Source organism: Lithobates pipiens, unplaced genomic scaffold, assembly GCF_037356315.1.
Source record: "Lithobates pipiens isolate NorthernLeopardFrog02 unplaced genomic scaffold, aLitPip1_a1.2 Scaffold_8, whole genome shotgun sequence".
NCBI lineage: Eukaryota > Metazoa > Chordata > Amphibia > Anura > Ranidae > Lithobates > Lithobates pipiens.
Window position 1 is genome coordinate 298,724,794 of NW_027507903.1, and position 18,560 is coordinate 298,743,353.

Consider the following 18,560-nt stretch of genomic DNA (forward strand, 5'->3'; position numbering starts at 1 on the left):
ATTTAATTTTAAATAAGGAACTTTGAAGCAAAATAAAGGTCAGTGCCCATCTGCAGCCTCATCATTGCCATCAATGCAGCCTCACCATTGCCATCAATGCAGCAGCCTCACCATTGCCATCAATGCAGCAGCCTCACCATTGCCATCAATACAGCAGCCTCACCATTGCCATCAGTGCAGCAGCCTCACCATTGCCATCAGTGCAGCCTGATCAATGCCCATCTGCAGCCCAGAGGGGACAGGGAGGGGGGCGGGACGAGTGCCGACAGATTGCATACAATGTGAATCTCCTATGATAGGCAGAACAGTGGTCCAATGGTGACCCAGGAGATGGGACTTCCTACTACAGAGGTCGCCAAGTAAACAGGAGAGTCTCACTGTATGTAATCTGACCGCGCTCGTCCCGACCCCCTCCCTGTCCCCTCCGATGCAGCTAAAATTGTAGTATTGGCGTATAAAACACACACGCTATTTGCACCCAATTTTCATGGTGAAAAAGTGAGTGTTATACGCCAAAAAATACAGTATATATGCAAAACTGGTTATTGTATTTTCTCCATATATTGTAGTTTCTGCCTTACAAAGAATATGAAATCATTCACATTGTTCCTTAAAGTGGATGTAAACCCTCACATGTATCCAGTGAAGTGAACAGCCTCAGATGATACACAGAGATGAAACAAATCTCCATACATAAGTTTCACAAGTATATTTGCTGTCTTCTCCTTTCTACACTCTTTGGAAAGTGCAGCTTGTGTTAGAAATCTTTCTTCCTCTTTCAGCAGTGGGTGAGGAGTCTGTACTTACACTGTGTGAGGATTGATTGGAGGAAAGGGACACTCCCAACCCACATAGGCAGGGGAACGAAGGAACATGCAGAGCTGTAGTCTGAATAGACAAGCTCCCTGCTAATCTCTCTAAGCACCCTCTCCCACACAAATTTTCAGCTACTGTTATATCATGTCGAAGAACTTGTCAGAAGTAACACATGCTGATAACAGAGGATCGGAACAGCAGAGAGAAACGGCACTCAGAGCTTTGGAAAGAGATAAGTAAACACTACAGATATATTTGCTTAGGTCAAATTTCATGAATGCGGTTTACAGCCACTTTAATAAAGTCATATTGTCACAAACGGTCACACATTAAAGCCTATTCTAAATAAAAAACAAATCATCTGTCAGGCTTAGTTCACACCTATGCAGTTTGCTTTTGATTCATTTCTGCTGTGCGTTTTTGCAAATGCGTTTTTCACAAATTTTTTGATGTGTTTTGCATTTTTTTATGCTTTTTTTTTTTTTTGGTCAATTTGTCATTGGGCAGATTAAAAAAAAAAATCAAATTGTGGCACAATCTCTGCACGAAATACACTACATGCGATTCTGCAGATTCTCCATTGAAGTCTATTAAACTTAAAAAAGCTCAGTTTTGCTGTTAAAAAAGTCCCTGACCTTTTCCAAAAACGCATGAAAAAAGCATAGATGTGAACTTGTCCCATACTAAACCATGTTAAATGGACTGTAGTGAGTTTCTGCAAAAAGTAATAAAAAAAAACGCTTGAACCAAACCTTAGATGTTGCGCATACATTCGTTTTCCTTTTTTCAGGCCTTTTTCTCCCCTTATTATTCAGTTGTTATTGTTGGGAATAACACATTTCCTTTCCTTGTGTGGCTACACTCACTCCTCCATCTATGGATTTAACACTACGCTGCTCTCCTGATTTTGTGTATAAAAAAGGTTTTCTCTATTCATCTCCATTACGTGCAGCTTGGAAAGCAGATAAGAAGGAAGTTACAAGAACACTGCATTTCTTACAAGATCAACAGCCATTTTCTGCTCTTGCTAAAAGAGGTTCCTAGTCTAAAAAATAAAACAAATGCAGCCACCACATCTGCAGTATATTATTTTTTTTTTGTAATTTGGTTTTAAACCAAGGGCTTCAGTGCGAAATTACTTAAACATCACGTGGCAGGTAAGTAGACATGGGAGTGAAATAGTATTGGCCTCTTGTCCAAACCTACATCACTGTAGGACGCAATAGATCTATGGAGCATCAGGCCTCATTCACAAGTGTAATAAAAACAAAATTGGGGGGCGCAGATTCAGGATGTGACAACAGATCAAATGAAGATGAAAATCCACACAAAATTAAAAACTGTTTATTGCTGACAAATCATATGACCAATACATAGTAGAATTGGAGATAACAATCGAAAGGGCCAAACTCGCTATGATGATGCCGGTACTGGGGCCAAAAGGTGGCGAAGAAATGGCTGTCCCGCAGGTATAAGGGCTATAGAAGGAAGTTGCTGATATCAAAAACCTCCAATAACTGGGAGCGGTAAACAAAGCCAGAACGGCGGGCAGCATCAAGGGGAAGAAAGGCTCTGCACCGATCCGGGATGCACGATCCCTGTGTGACCAGAACGGAGAAAGACAGAGCTGCTGCAGTTACCGGTGGAACCAAAGATGGATTCTGATGGAACAGCAGGAACGAGGCTGGGCTTCAGAGTGTCCGGACACCACAGGACTCCTCCCCGGCCGCGTCCTGCACTCTGACCACAGACAGATGTTGGCAAAAGCAGATGAAACATACAGATCAGAGCAGGAGATGTGAAGAAAGTCAAAGCAAGTGACAGAGCTTGAGCGGTATTCGATTACATTTTTTGGGGTTTAACCCCGACCTCAGATAACAAAATCCAGCAATGAACAAGGATTTTATATTCACAAGGCGGGACAACACATCTATTCCCCACCAATCATCTAATACCTGGATATCGTGACAGGTGTGATCATTTAACAACATTTTAACCAAATAAAAACATTTGTAAGTATTTATGTTAGTTCATTAAATTAGTAATGCATTAAAACGAATATAAAAACTATTTATCAAAAACAAATAAATATATATGTAGCACTAACCCCCAAAGGAGCTGTTGGTTTTGATTGGGCCTGCACTCTACTTAGAAACCCCACTAAGTTGACTCGATCCCCTTGGTACAGCTGTGGTTCAATGTAAAACAGTACAATATGAAACAATGCAAAGTACCTGTATTGTACCCTCAGGATTCACTGGCTCCACCTGGTGGGGAAAAACAATACGCTACACAACTGGATACTTAACCAGAAATATTGTTTACTATAAAATATTAAGACAGATGGCTACAGTAATTGTGCTGTCATCCCAACATAGGATGACAGCACAATATATTTCAATATAACAGAATTTAACATATGTATTTAGATATATTTATATGAACCTGGGAGCTCCCCTTGCTTTAAAAGCTATACGTGAGGCCTTACTTAAAGTACTTTGATCCAGGGTTTTATTTTCTTCGCTAGCTAAAGTCACTCCTTTGTATTTGTAATCCAAAGTAATGTGGAAGATTAAGTTGAAATGCTCCTGATGTAATTCCAGTAACTTATTTACATGCGCTGAGGTGCCAAAGTAAATAGGCCAAAGTAAACTGAGCCTGCTCAGTGTCAGTGGCTCTGCTATGCCTCCGTAGAATTTCAGATTCAAGCGAGGTCTGTAAGTGAGTCTAACTGCGTGCAAAAGTTAACAAACGGTGGGCTGTAACCCACTCACCAACTGGATCAGAGTTCCCCGTGATCACTTTGGTCCGGTGACTGCAGCTTGTCTTTCCGTCAGCTGGGCCAGATGCTCTGTATTGCTCAGCTGAATCGATCTGGTTCTCCGATTCTCCGCCGAGTGTTTTTGGACCTTCTCAATCTGGCTACCAACTTTCCGGCTCCGTCAGGTCACCTGTATAGACATCGCACGTGATCTGTACAGCAGTGCAGTGCTAATTACACATGCAATGTCTAACCTCGCACCAGCGTGAACCCAGCCTTAGTAATAGTGTTTATTTTTTTTAAAACATATAGGATATAGTCCTAGAAATTCTGGTATGCTTTAACAAGACAATGTCAAATAAATGTTTTCTTGCTATGGTTGTTAAGGAAATATTACCTAAACCCTTTAACTGAAAGGAAATGCATGCAAAGCCAAATAAGAAAGTTCTCTAGAGACCATTATCCTGTTTCTTACAGCACATAATATCTATGCTTAACAAGATAAAGAAGACAGTGACCTCCCACACCTACCCCAAGCTTACATGACATCCTATCTATAATTGGTATATTTTTAAGCAAAGTTAATCCAGCTGAGCTTTGTATGTTCCCCAATGAGTCTGTCAATAGGATCCTGCTTTGACATTTACCCTACTGAACACCATACTTTGTGAGTATTATTGTGCATAAAGTTGCTCAACTCTGCAGGCTTTGCAAAGGGTTAGATTATGTGTATGATTTAAATCGTTTACGTAGAATTTTTACCAAATTGACATTCTCTTTTTTCAAGCGTAAAATGAGTCACTAATCACCATAATTGAGACTGCACTGGAAAATTACACATGCTTGCTCTGACAAATTGTCAGTGACCTAACCACACAAATTCAGAAGATTGCACAGATCCAAACAACAATAGCAGGCAGATCACCAGGAACGGGGTAATACTCCTATCGCAGCCCACCTCACACAGATTCAGTCGCAGTTGGGGCATCTTTAGGACAGAAGTCATAAAAAAAAAATCTGAGAATAAAGGGTTTTCCAGAAGGTACTCCAGCCTTGCAGCATAGTAGGCCACTGTCTAGGGCATACTTAACCATTTATTAGATAACACTAGTCATTCTGACATCAAGCAAGTTAGGGTCCATCGAGCAATAAACTTATGACAACAGACCCTATGATGTACTGCGTTGGGTCCAGTTATTTCACAGTAATAAAAGAGACCATTTCAAAGGGCTGGCAGCAGTAGCAAATCAGCTTTTATGATACACAACAACAATTGTGCTGGATGTTTAAAGGAACATACTCAAGTGCTGGGCTCTTATGTAATGCAGATCCTATGTACAGGTGGGGTACCCCCTCTAACTCATTGTCCTAAAAGAGAGGGCCACTTACATGACCAGACACCTAAAGACTGAGGATGGGCTGAACGGACCCCTGTTCGGTTCGCACAAGAACTTTCGAACACCATGAATGTTCGGACCCAGATAGCGAAACCCCATTAAAGTCAATGGGACCCGAACATCAAAAATCAAAAGTGCCCATTTTAAGGCTTATATGCAAGCAAATGGGAATACAATGGTTATAGGTGTCTGGGTCCTGCCCTGGAGCACATGTATTTATAAAAAAAAAAGTTTGTGAAAAACAAAATTTTTAAATGAGCAGTGATTTCTTGATTTTTAAAGTGAAAGCATAAAAATTTAAAATTCCTTCCAATATAATGCTTGGGGGGTCACCTTAGTCTACCTGTAATGTGGCAGATCTGTACCCTGTCTAGAATCTGCTGCAGCAATAATTGCATTTATAAAGCGAAAAAATAAATAAAAAATTCCTTGTAAGCTGCCTTTATTTTGGCCACATCGTAGTGCACTGGCAACAAGATTAGAGTGTTTTGGATACATTCTGGTGTCATTTTGTGTTGGATAGAAGTAACAGGTGCGTAAAAATTGGTCTTTGGGTGTTGGTGGCACCTTCCCACCGTAACCCTATAGAGATAATCTTGATGAAACCATGAATTGACCTTGCTGTAAAAAATTGCAATGATAAGCACCTGTCAAACAGCTGCAGAAAAATTACTCTTTGGGTGTCGGGGGCACCATTGCAATGATAGGCACCTGTCAAACAGGTGCAGAAGAACTGGTCTTTGGGTGTCAGTGGCACCTTCCCACCATAACCCTATAGAGGTACTCTTGATGAAAGCAAGAATTGGCCTTGCTGTAAAAAATTGCAATGATATGCACCTGTCAAACGAGTGCTGAAAAATTGTGCCCATGAAACATATACCAAAAGCATTCTTCCAGTTTAAATGATTGAACACCCTCAAAGCTAAGCAGCCTGCAAGTCCTGCAGAGATTCCACATCCCCAAAAGACTTAGGCCGCGTACACACGGGCGGACTGTTCGCCCAACTTTGTCCGCTGAACAGTGTTTGGGCGGACAGTCCGCTCGTGTGTGGGCTTTCAGCGGACAGTTTCAGCGGACAGTTTGACGAACAAGGTTTTTCGGAAATTCCGTAAAACTGTCCGCTGAAACCTTGTTTGAGCGAACAGTCCGCCCGTGTGTAGGCTTGTTCGTCAAACTAAGTTCCGCGCATGCTCAGAAAGGATTTACACGGTGAAAGTTATAATGCAGTGTATAGGACGTCGTATTTTTCGTCCCGTCGTACGTGCCGTTCACGTCATCGCGCACGGTTTCAGCAAACTGTTCGTTCGTCGTGTGTGGCCATGTCCGTCCATGCTAATTTTGAGCGGACTGTTTGCCGAAACTGTTTGACGGACAAAGTTGGGCGAACAGTCCCCGCGTGTGTACGCGGCCTTACATCAGCGGCTTCATAGCTGGTAATCCAGGACTGATTCATTTTAATAAAAGTCAAACAGTCCGCGGAGTCTGTTCTATAATCAGTAACGAAACCTCCTACAGCACTAAATGCCCATTTTGAAAGCACGTTGTGGATCAGTAGATCGTCAGCTGGAAAGCTTTCCACCTTTGTTTTGGCCCCGAGGTAATCATCCACCATGTGATGCAGACGCTGCCGATGGGATGTGGAAGCTGACAGCCCTGGGCGGCGAGGACTAAAAAAATTCAAAAATTCATTTCCAATGCTCCTCAGTTGACCAACATAAGACTCAAAGCGATGTTTTCCATGAAACTGTAAACTACTGGAGTCTACTGGAGGAAAATTGCTCAATAAAATCTCTTTAACTTGTCCTCAAGAAATTTTATCTTCTGCACGTGGGGACGGGATGAGTTCTGAGACCTGCTCCTTATAACGGTGGTCAAGGAGGATTGCCAACCAGTAATCATCCTTCTCCTTTATGCCATATTCTTGGGTCCTTTCGCAGGCTTTAAAGTATGAGGTTGCGCATGTGCCTCAAATTTGCTTAGGCATGAGAAGCAGACTCCTCGGGGTCTCTCAGGATGACAGCATCTGGAACTTCCTCCACCCAGCCATGTACTACTCCCAAGGGTCCTGGGTTTGGAAAGCCATCACTTACAGATTGACGCATGTCTTCCTCTTCTTCGAAGCCTATGAAAGTGCCAGAATGCTCCTCCTCATCCTCCTCCCCTCTCTCCTCCTGTGTGTTATGTGACATAGGAATGATGGCATCTGGATAATATGGCCTTGAGAGGAAAGAAAGTCCTCCCCTTCCTCCTGCTGCTGTGCCTCCAGTGCCCTGTCCATAATGCCATGCGGAGTCTGCTCCAGCAGGAACACAACAGGGATTGGGTCACTGATGCATGCACTGTCACTGCTCACCATCCTTGTGGCCTCCTCAAATGACGACAATACAGTGCATGCATCCTTAATGATCAGCCATTGGCGTGGGGAAAAAAAGCTGAGGTGGCCTGAGCCTGTCATTGTGCCGTACTGGCACAGGTACTTGTTGACGGCCCTCTGCTGCATGTATAGCCGCTGCAGCATTCCGAAAGTTGAGTTCCACCTGGTGGGAATGTCACAAATCAGGCGGTTTACAGGCAGGTTTGAATTCTCGCTGAATTTCAGCCAACCGAGCACTGGCTGTGTATGACCACCTGACATGGCTACAGACTCTTCTGGCCTGCTTTAGTACATCTTGCAACCCTGGGTGCGTACTTAGGAAATGCTGCATCACCAAATTGAGGACATGTGCCAGGCATGGCACATATGTCAACTTTCCTTGTCTCAGGGCAGACAGGAGGCTTGAGTCATTGAGTCATTGAGTCATCGGACACCACCATTCCTGGCTCCATCTGGCATGGTGTGAACCACCTCTGGGCCTGTCCCTGCAGAGCTGCAAGAATCTCTGCTCCAGTGTGTTTCCTGCCCCCTAAACACACCAGCTGAAGCACTGCATGGCATCTTTTAGCTTGACTCTGGAAATAGCCCTTTGAATGCTTAGGGGGTACCTGATGTTCATAGGACAATTCTACAGAGGAGGGCATGGAGGTGGTGGAGGAGGAGGAGGTAGAGCTCACAGGTCTGGCATCATCACCACCAACTGTATGGAGACGTGGGGGCACAACAAGCTGCAGCACTGAGCCCTGTCCTGCATCCTCTCTTGTTGCAAGCAGCGTTACCCTGTGTGCTGTGAACTAAATATATTGTCCCTGCTCATGCTTGCTGGACTACGTGTCAGCAGTAAGGTGGATTTTATGGCTGACTGCCTTGCCCAACGATTCCCTTCCACGTGATGGTATAGAGATGGAATGGCCTTACGTGAAAAGTAGTAGTGACTGGGAATCTGCCATTGTTCCATTGTGGTACAGCACATTATGCGAATTCACGGAAAGGGGCAGAATCCACCAGGCTGAATGGCAGAAGTTGGAGAGCCAACAGCTTTGACAAGCTTGCATTCAGACGCTAGGCCTGTGGGTGGCAGGGACTGTATTTTTGTTCTGCTCCAGCAGATGGGGCAGAGAAATTTGCCAGCTACAGTCTACAGCTAGTGGTGTGCTGCTAGGACCTGGGACACCCTGTGCTATACCATCATCCGTTTCAGTGGAGGCTGCTGAGAGGCAATGGCTCTGTATCGCAGGGGCAGACTGAAGTGGGTAAGGAGGAGGAGGGACAGATTTGCGCCCCTTTTGTGTGACTTTTAGGTGCTCCTGCCAATGGGCTGAGTGGTTGGACGCTAAATGCCTTGTTAAGCATGTGGTACCCAAATGGTTGGTGTTTTTGCCACGTTTGATGTGCCTGAGGCACAGTTTTCAGATAGCAACAGTGCGATCTGCTGCACATGTGCTGAAAAAGGCCCAGATAACTGAGCTTTGGGGAGTGGGCCAGGAGATAACAGCTGCAGAATGTGATGGAATAGGGTGGCTGCTCTCTATCCTTTCTTGATGTTGACCTCCACGGGGTTGTGCTGCCTCACCTTCAGTTTCCTCCTCTGCTCTATCTGGCACCCAAGTTGCATCAGTGACCTCATCATCATCATCATCTCCATCTCCATCATTACCACTGGAGACAACTTGGCAATATGCTGCGGCTTGGGGAACATGAATGCAAATTTGTCTACCAGTGTTCCTCCCTCTCTCTAGGCTCATGTTCCTGTCATCCTCAACCTCAGAACCAACATCTGAATCCAGTAATGGCCAGTAATTGTCTTGCTTGCGTGACAGAGGATGAGGAGGATGAGGAAGGTTTAGTAAGCCAGTCCACCACCTCCTCTGCATGCTGTGGCTGGATAGCATGGGCAAACTCACTAAACAGAGGAAATGATGCCCTGCCTGAGGACTGACCTCCATGTCCACCTTTGCTTGTCGACACATTTGTTGCTGGCCCACTTACAGTGCCAAGGGAACGTCTGCCTCTCCTTGTTGTCCTCCTAGACATTATTGGGAGGAAGGGGGCAATGCTTATAAGCAAATGTAAAGAAGAAGTGGAAATCTGTACATAGATGCACTTTTTTTTTGCTAAATCTTTTTTATTAAATTTTTCATTAGCATACAAAATTAGCCCACACAGGGGCCAAACCTTTGCCCATGCAGGGGCAGTTCTTCTGATGCAGCAACATACCGCAACAGGGCACAACATACAACATAAACAAACTTACTTTTACTATAACCCCAATGTGGGGAGAGGTTCAGTTTAGGAGAATCTGTGCTCAAATTGGTAGCAACAGGATAATGCAACATGAGAGTAGTTGGGTCAATATACTAACAGACTAGAGATATAGTGTTAACCTAAGAATTGGTTACTGCATCAGTTGCCGTGGTATTATCATCTAGCCAACAGGTCAATACTTTTTCAAATGTTTGTGGACAACCCTTGCCCGAGTAGGTGGCTTTATACAGGGGTAAACTGGCATTCCCTAGGCTTTTTCAGGATCTGGGGGGAGACGATTGTTTCCAGTTCATCGTAATGGCCTTATGAGCATAGTACAATAGCAGGGATATGAGTATTTTCCTGGCTCTGAGCATTGACAGTTGTTCCACCAGCCCTAACAGACAATATTTAGGAACATAAGGAACACAAGTCTTAGTGACCTTAGCAATCACCTGGAGTACTTCCTTCCAATAATGTTCGATTGCTGGGCAAACCCAAAAAATTTGGAAAAAGTCACCCAGTTGGTAGAAGCAACGCCAGCAGGCCAGAGAATGCGCCGGCGACATCTGTAGCAGCCTGTGAGACGTGTAGTGAGCTCTATGCACAATTTTATATTGGACCAGTTTGTCCCTAGTTGAGACCAGAGGGGAGAAGGGAAAGTCCCAACTGTCCCTTCAGTCGTCCTCGTCCAGCTCCGGTATGCCCCCCACCCATTTCCTGCGGTAGGTCAACTCGGGGACGGCAGCAACCAGCAGGTGGGTTTCTCCAAGTCTTTCACCCGAAGAGTGGATTTGAGCTCTGAGTATGCCAATTCAACTGGTTAGCCTAAGAACTGACACCTGTAGGCATGAGCGATTTGAAGATACCTAAAATGGGCCCGTGCAGACACATTAAATGTGGAGTGTAAAATATGAAAGCTCTCTGTTGGTGATAACATGCTCAAGGGTCAGTATTTTGTATGGCCCAGGCCTGTGGATCCAGGATGGTATTGAACTGTGATAGGTTAGGGTTCAGCCACATGGGGGTGTGAGGAGACCAAGAGTTCGGCTGGGGTGCCCTCAGCACCTCACCCACCTTCCATGCCCACATATACGTACGTACGCATAGAAGGGGTGATATGTTGAGGCATTTTAGGTCCCCTGAATAGCAACCCCTTCAAGGCCTCCAGAGACCCCACTATAGCTGCCTCCAGCACCACCGCAGAGTTGGTCAGGTCTGGCTGCAACCACCAATGGGTGGTCACAAGCTGAATGGCCAAGAACTACTTGTGTCAATCAGGGAGAACCAAGCCCCCACTGTCCACAAGCCTGGTCAGAGTGGTGTATTTGAATCTAGGTGGTTTAGGCTCCCACATAAATGAGAGGAAGAGTTTAAGAGAATTAAAGAAAGTTTTGGTCAGCCATTGTGGGGAGTTCTGAAAAATTGACGTAAATTTAGGGAGGACTTTCATTTTGAGAAGATTAAGGCGCCCAATGAGGGAAAGGGGAAGATTGCTCCACGCCTTCAGTTTGGTTTTAATTGCTACCAAGACAGGGTCAAGATTGAGCCGCACAAAGTCCCTACTCTCTTCTGGGATGATAATACCTAAATAGGTAAACTGGTCAACCCACTGGAGTGGGAGAGAGGAGGGTGAGGAGGACCTGGCCACCTCATCCACTGGGAACAGTTTAAACTTGGGCCAGTTCACTCTTAAGTCTGTGAAGGCAGAGAAGGCATCCATGATACCGAGTGTGCCCCACAGAGAGTAACCAGCGTCATTCAAAAAAAGCAGCAGATCATCCAGAGCCACTCTCTCCTCCAGCCAGCCCACCCTAAGACCACAAACCTCGACCGAGCTCTTGAGGGCCTCAGCAATAGGCTCCATGGCCAGGGCAAACAGAGGCGGGGAGAAAGAGCATCCCTGTCTGGTGCCCCTCTGCAGGGGGAACGGAGGAGCCTGGGAGCTATTCAGTTTAATGCATGCCATGGGACTGGTATACAGTTTGCGTATCCAAGCAATAAATTTCAGTGGGAAACCTTCCACAGATATACCCACTCCACAATGTGTCAAATGCTTTTTCTTTATCAAGGGTGGCAATGGTCCTAGTGCCCTGGTTAGTATGGGGGGCATGTATATTAGAAAATAGTCTACGTATATTAATGTCTGTGGACCTACCGGGCATAAAGCCCATTTGATCAGAGTCAATCAGGGATTTTATTACTTTATTAAGTCTAGTGGCCAGTAACTTGGTTAGTATTTTTAGGTCACAATTGAGAAGTGCGATTGGTCTATAGGAGGCGCACAGCTTAGGGTCTTTATTAGGCTTTGGAATGAGAACAACATGGGCTTCCCTCATAGAGGATGGCAAGGAGCCCTATTGCAAACAGGCTTGAAACATCTGAGCTAGTTTGGGGGCAAGTAGTTCTGTGTGGGTTCTATAATACTCTATGGGCAGGCCATCCAGCCCTGGGGTTTTACCTGCCGGTATAGACTTAATGGCCATCATGACTTCTTCTGGAGTGATCTCTGAGACAAGGAGTTGCCTTTCTGCGTCAGAAAGCCATCCCAGTGCTAGCGTGTCCAACACAGAGATCATAGGTGTATGGTCAAACCCGTCAGGGAGTGAGGAAACATACAGAGAGGTATAAAATGTGGTAAATGCAGACAGGATATCCTCCTGAAAGGTGACTAATATGCCATCTGCCGTAAGGATTTCCGATATAACCGCTAAGGGCCGATCCTGCTGTGCTAGCATCGCTAACAGTTTGCGATTCTTGTCTCCATGCTCAAAGAATTCCTGTCTGCTATGTTTTATACCCAAACTGATGGTGTCTGAAACACGGAGATGCATTTCTCGCCTAAACGATGAAAGGTGCTCAAAGTTGAGGACTGTTGCCGAGGCCGAATATTGATTCAGAGCCTCGTCAACCTTGTGCTGCAGGTCAGAGACTCTGTCCTCAAGCTCCACCTTCACCGCCACCACAGCTGAGATATACTGACCCTTGCTGTGAGCTTTGGAAGCGTCCCATGTCATCTCCAGGGAGGCTGATCCCGCATTATGCGCTTAATAGTCCTGCAAGGAAGGAGAAACTCTGTCATGGACTGCCTCGTTATTAATCCAATAGGGTTGTAACCTCCAAAGGGCTTTGCTCCACAACCTGGCGGTCAATTTAAGTGGGTGGTGGTCAGAGAGGCCAGAGGGAAGGTAACTTGCCTCCTGAATGCTGGCCAGCATTGGCAAAAGCCAGATCAATTCGGGAGGAGGTTTTAAATGTGGTCGAGAAGCAAGAATGGGGGTGAAGCCACCGCCATGCCTCTTGGAACTCTGTTGCCTGGGCCCATGTTCCGAGATCAGAATTAAAAGTGGATTGAGGGGAAGGCCTATCCAGGTCACGGGACAGTGTAGCATTGAAGTCTCCCATGAACAGAACATGTGCTGGGCAATGCAGAGCCACCCTCCCATAAAGCACGTACAGAATCTGTATCTGGCTCGAAGGAGGCAGATAGACATTCATAATGACATATTTCTTATTATAAATGCTCAACACTACCATAATAAATTTCCCCATGGGATCTAAATGAACATCATGAACTAAACATGGTACACTTTTGCTGATCAGTATAGACACCCTAGAGAATACGAGGAATAGGTCCCATGAAGCACCCTTTGCACCCAGGGCTTTTTCAGAGCCAGAACTTTGCTACAAGTTAAGTGCGTCTCCTGCAGCAGCACTATGTGGGGGTTATGCAGTTTTAAATATTGGAAAAACAGTGCTCTTCTATATTTGGATTTAAGCCCCCTGACGTTCCATGACAAAAACCCAATAACCCAACATAACTGGGCTAGTAGTTTAATCCCTAAACCTCTAGGCCCCTTTCACACGGATGGCTGTCCTGCCGCAGTTTAGCGTGTTTATTTTTTTCTGTGAAATTCAAGACTCCAGGCACAACGATCAGCTGCATTTTTACAGTGCAATTAACTGCATTTATGTGCGTTTCTGTGCAGTTGCGTTCAGCTGCAGTTATCTAATATAGTCATTCCCATAGCAACCCTTTTTTTTTATTAATTTTTTTGGTCCCTTGAATCCCTTCTCATGCTGCTATCTGCAGTTGACACAAGACAGCGATTACCTGTGGTTATGTGCATATATCTGCGCTACATTGCACCAGGATGCATTCAACGCATGTAACAAAATCGCAGCTAAACGCTGTGTGTGAATGGGGCCATAGGAAAGCATTGTGTGCTTTTAGCTGCGGTAGAAAACTTCAGCTAAAAGCACCATTCTATCCGTCCGTGTGAATGTACCAAAAGTCGCTTACGTGAGGCTCAAAGTTCCAGGGAAGAAACCTGTTGAACTCCCTACTGACCAGCAACCCCAACAACAATGCCAGTCAGTTTAAAACCCTTAACAGTTAGATCTTCAGACTTCTTTGAAGAGTTCTTCAATAGGCTGAAAAAACTGAGGGGTTAGATACTTCAGTGAGTTGTGTCCAACAAGGTAACTCCGAAGTAGAAGGATCTAGAAGAAAACATACATCTAGTCCAGGACCAGGAGGAACTCCAGCTTTCAATGGCTCTATTGAGAGAGGAACCAAAAGCAGGGGTAAGTCATACACCTCAGCCTCAGGAAGTAGAACTGTAGCCCATCTGAAATGGCAGGTATGGCTTGCGTGAGAGACTTAGGAGTCAGCCTGCAGCAAAGTAGGTGGTGAGACCAGAGGGCTAGACAACAAAAGACTGATGACTGAATAAACAACTCCTTAATGCGTGGGTCCTGAGGGAAAATAGCATCTTTAAGGCAACTTTCTCAAAGCAACTTGTAGTGAGGAACAGCTTACCGCGCCTACAGCAGGGTGTCCAGCCGAGGAGTCGAAGAACCTGACCGAGCCATTGTGAGGGACCCGGAGAGGGCTGGGGTACAACATGCTGTATTTAATGTCCTTTTCACGTAGGTGCCTATGGACCTCATTAAAGTAATTCCTCTTACACTGCAGTTCAGCCGAGAAATCCAGGAACAGTAGGACCAAGAAGTTGCCGTATGGAAGTGAGGGGTGTTTGCGGGCTTCGGAAAGGATCCTGTCACGGTCCCTGATGTTAAGGAATCGGAAGGAAGGGTCGGGGATTTGCACCAGGGATAGTGTGTCCCGTGGGTACACGGTGGGCGCGCTCAACGACATAGGTCGGGGAGATATCCGTGAGACCTAGCAGTTTCCTGAAGAACTCTTCCGTGAACTCAGCTGGGCGATCGACCTCCTCTCCCTCCGGGAGACCCAGGACTCGGACATTGTTCCATCTTGTCCTGTTTTTTGCGTCATCGGATTTGGTGACACGTAGTTGTACCGTGCGTTGCAAGTACGCTATGGTGTTAGTGTGAGTACCCGTAAGGTCTCCAGTGGCAGAAAGTCTGGATTCCGATTCAGTCAGTCTACCTATGATCATATCTAGGTAGTTTCTAATGAGATTACATTCTTCTGCGATCTATTCTCACCAGCATGGAGGTTTTGCTCAGTTCAATGGCGGCCAGGATCACTGCTGTGCTATCCTGGGAGGAGGGGGCAGGAAGAGCAAGACCTGGGGAAGTCTCAGACCCCATAGCTAGTTTAGCCAGCAGGGCCTGCAACCTCCCTACAAGACAAGGATCCATCCTAGAAGCCCTGACAGGGGGCGGGCGGCTTGAGGTGGATGAGTTTTTGGCCCAGTTTTTAGGGCCCATCAATCTGAGGGTAAGGGTCTGGCAGAGGCGTACCTAGGGTCTCCAGCGCCCTTGGCAAGAATCTGTATAGGCGCCCCCCCCCCCCCCCCCGCACTCCCCCTCTCCTTCATTAAAGAGTTATAATTTCAGTTGTTTGTTTTTTTACATCAATTTCCTTTCATTTTAAATTGTCTGCATATCCATTAAAGATAATGTTTAGCTTCAAGTAAATTCTTTCTAATTATACCAATCTATTGTATCCCAGAATCAATGTAACACGTTATAGCTTCAATGTATTGTCACTGAGCACAGAAATGCAGCTGGTCACTTGCATGCCCCACACTAAAAATGATGAAGTTTTTATTTTATTTTATGTTAAAATAAATTACATGTACAGAATATAAGACAAATTATGTGATACCAGAAATAAAAAGTAGACATATTGAAGTACGGATGATACAAAGCAAAGAAGAATTTCAACATATTCTTGTGGGAAGGACAATAAATGGCCTTATATATTTTAGAATTTGAAAACATTCTTATAGCTGAGTTTTAAACATTTTGATCCCAAGAAAATATAAATATGTCTAAAAGAAAATATATGATTTTAAAGTTTTGACCATAACTTCTAAAGTATGTTTATAGTAAGTATTATATAGTAAGGGAAGAACATAAAAGGTATATAGGAGGGGACGGGGAGGGAATAATTCTCCGGAGGAGGTTTTACATATCATCTAATGTTGTAATTCTATAGAAAATCTTAATCACCATAACAATAAAACTCGGTTGTCAATATTATCTGACGTATAATATTTAATCTAGGGTTTCCATATGATATCAAACGTTGTCATCTGGTTTTTATCTATAGCGTCCATTTTAGCATGGATGAAAGATTGATTCATTCTACGTTTGGTTTCTGCAATATTCACCACATCTGTTTTCCACGCATTGGCTATAGTCTGCTTTGTGGCTATCAGGAGTGTAAGAACTAATTTGAATTGTTTCTGATTCAGAAAGGTTGGTTTTAAATTAAGGAGAGCTATAATTGGGTCTGGAAAAATTGGACGATCACAAAATTTTGTAATTATCAGAAAGATCTTTTTCCAAAATGATTGTACAATTGAGCAATGCCATCAGGTATGTATATAGGTACCTTTTTCTGGACAGCCACGAAAGCAGAGGCCAGTGTTGTCTGTTGAGAATTTGGCGATTCTCGCAGGAACCAAATACCAGCGTGTGAGAACTTTATATGATGATTCAGACGCCAATATATTTATAGAGGAAGATTTTGTGAAAGACCATATGTTGAACCAAGACCTAGAATCGATCGTACAATCCAAATCTTTTTCCCACTTGGCCACATATTTAGGTATAACAGTATTAGAATTAGATATCAATTGTGTATACAATGATGTAATATGACCTTTAGCATGTGGTTCCTTGAGACAAAATCTTTCAAATTGAGAAATATTATGTAAGTTTACATTTAAATTGAGAAGGGGAGTATAAAAATCTTTGATTTGGAGATATCTGAATATTTCTGATTGTGGAAGCTTATATAATTCACATAGATCTGTAAAAGATTTTATTGATGTAGTTGAAGTTAAATTATATAGACAAGTGATACCAGCCTTAGACCAAGCTTTAAAGGTTTTGGGATATTTCCAGGCTGGGTAAAAAGTTGGATTCTTGTGGAAAGATAATAGCGGATTTTGTGGAGATTGCAGACCATGTGAATTTCTATACATATCCCATATAGATAGAGAGTGCTTAGAAATGGGGTTATTTATAGACTTACGATCCGCAGGTTGTAACCATAATATATTGTTTATAGGAAGAGGATCACAGTCTACAGCTTCAGGGGACCCATAAAGGAATCTCTGTAGAAGAGTGATATTTTGTTAATTGAGATAATTGAGCTGCCTTATAATATATGTTAAAGTCTGGGAATCCCGAACCACCCAAAGCTTTGGGGAGAACAAGTGTTTTTTTGTGAAGTCTGGGTTTTATTTTCCCCCAAGTAAATTTCGTTACTTTTTGTTGAATCAGCCTAAGAAAATATGCAGGAATATGAATCGGGAGAGTTCTGAATAAATATAAAAATTTCGGAAGAACAGACATTTTTATGATATTGATTTTCCCAAACCATGATATCGGCATTGATGACCAATTAGATAACGACCTTGTAATATTTTTTAATAGAGCTGGGTAATTAGCTGCAAATAAATCGGAGGGGTTAGGAGTAAACTGCACACCCAGATATGGGAGGCTATGATCTACCCACTTAAAGGGTAGTGAATTTTGTAAAGATTGTTTATCTTTTTCGACAAGTGAAATGTTTAATGCTGAAGATTTTTGAATATTGACCTTAAGGCCCGAAATAAATGAGAATTCTTGTAGTACAACCATAAGATTTGGGGCCGAAACATGTGGAGAAGATAGAAAAAGGAGAATATCGTCTGCGAATAAACAGAGCTTATGATGAAAGCCACCCATTTCAATACCTGTTATAGTGGGTTCCATCCTAATTCTTTGTGCTAAAGGTTCAATGAGTAAAGCAAATAATAATGGTGAAAGTGGACATCCTTGACGAGTCCCCCTCAGTATATTAAACTCGTCCGATTTGTACCCTGCATATCTGATATAAGCTTTGGGATCTTGATACAAACTAGAGATCCATCGTAAAAAATGAGGGCCGAATCCCCATTTGGAAAGGGTATAGTGTCAAAAGCTTTCATAATATCTAAAGAAAGAAAACAAGTGGGAATACGCCTTTTTTTAGCGGCATGTGACAGGAGTGTTGCACGTCTAATATTATCTCCTGCCTGACGTAATGGAATGAAGCCCACTTGATCACGATGTATTAAATTGCCTATAATAGTATTTAATCTGTTAGCTAGAATTTTGGCTAAAATTTTTATGTCCAAATTTAATAACGAAATAGGGCGATAATTAAACCATATTGAAAAAATATTGAATCGTCTGTGTGAGGTTTAGGGAACATACAGATAATTGCAGTTATGGTTTCTCTTCTAAAAGAATGACCTTCCAAAAGGGAATTAAAAGTGTTTGTCAAGACTGGAGATAGGGTGTCTACAAACGTTTTGTAATACAGCGCAGAAAAACCATCAGGACCTGGCCTTTTATTTAGTTTCAGATTTTTGATAACTTCAGATACCTCTATAATTGACACTGGTTCCTCCATCATTTCCATTTGTGTTTTAGATAGTGTCGGTAGAGATATATGAGAGAAAAAATAATTTGCTCTAGAAGGGTCCAACTCATTATTAGA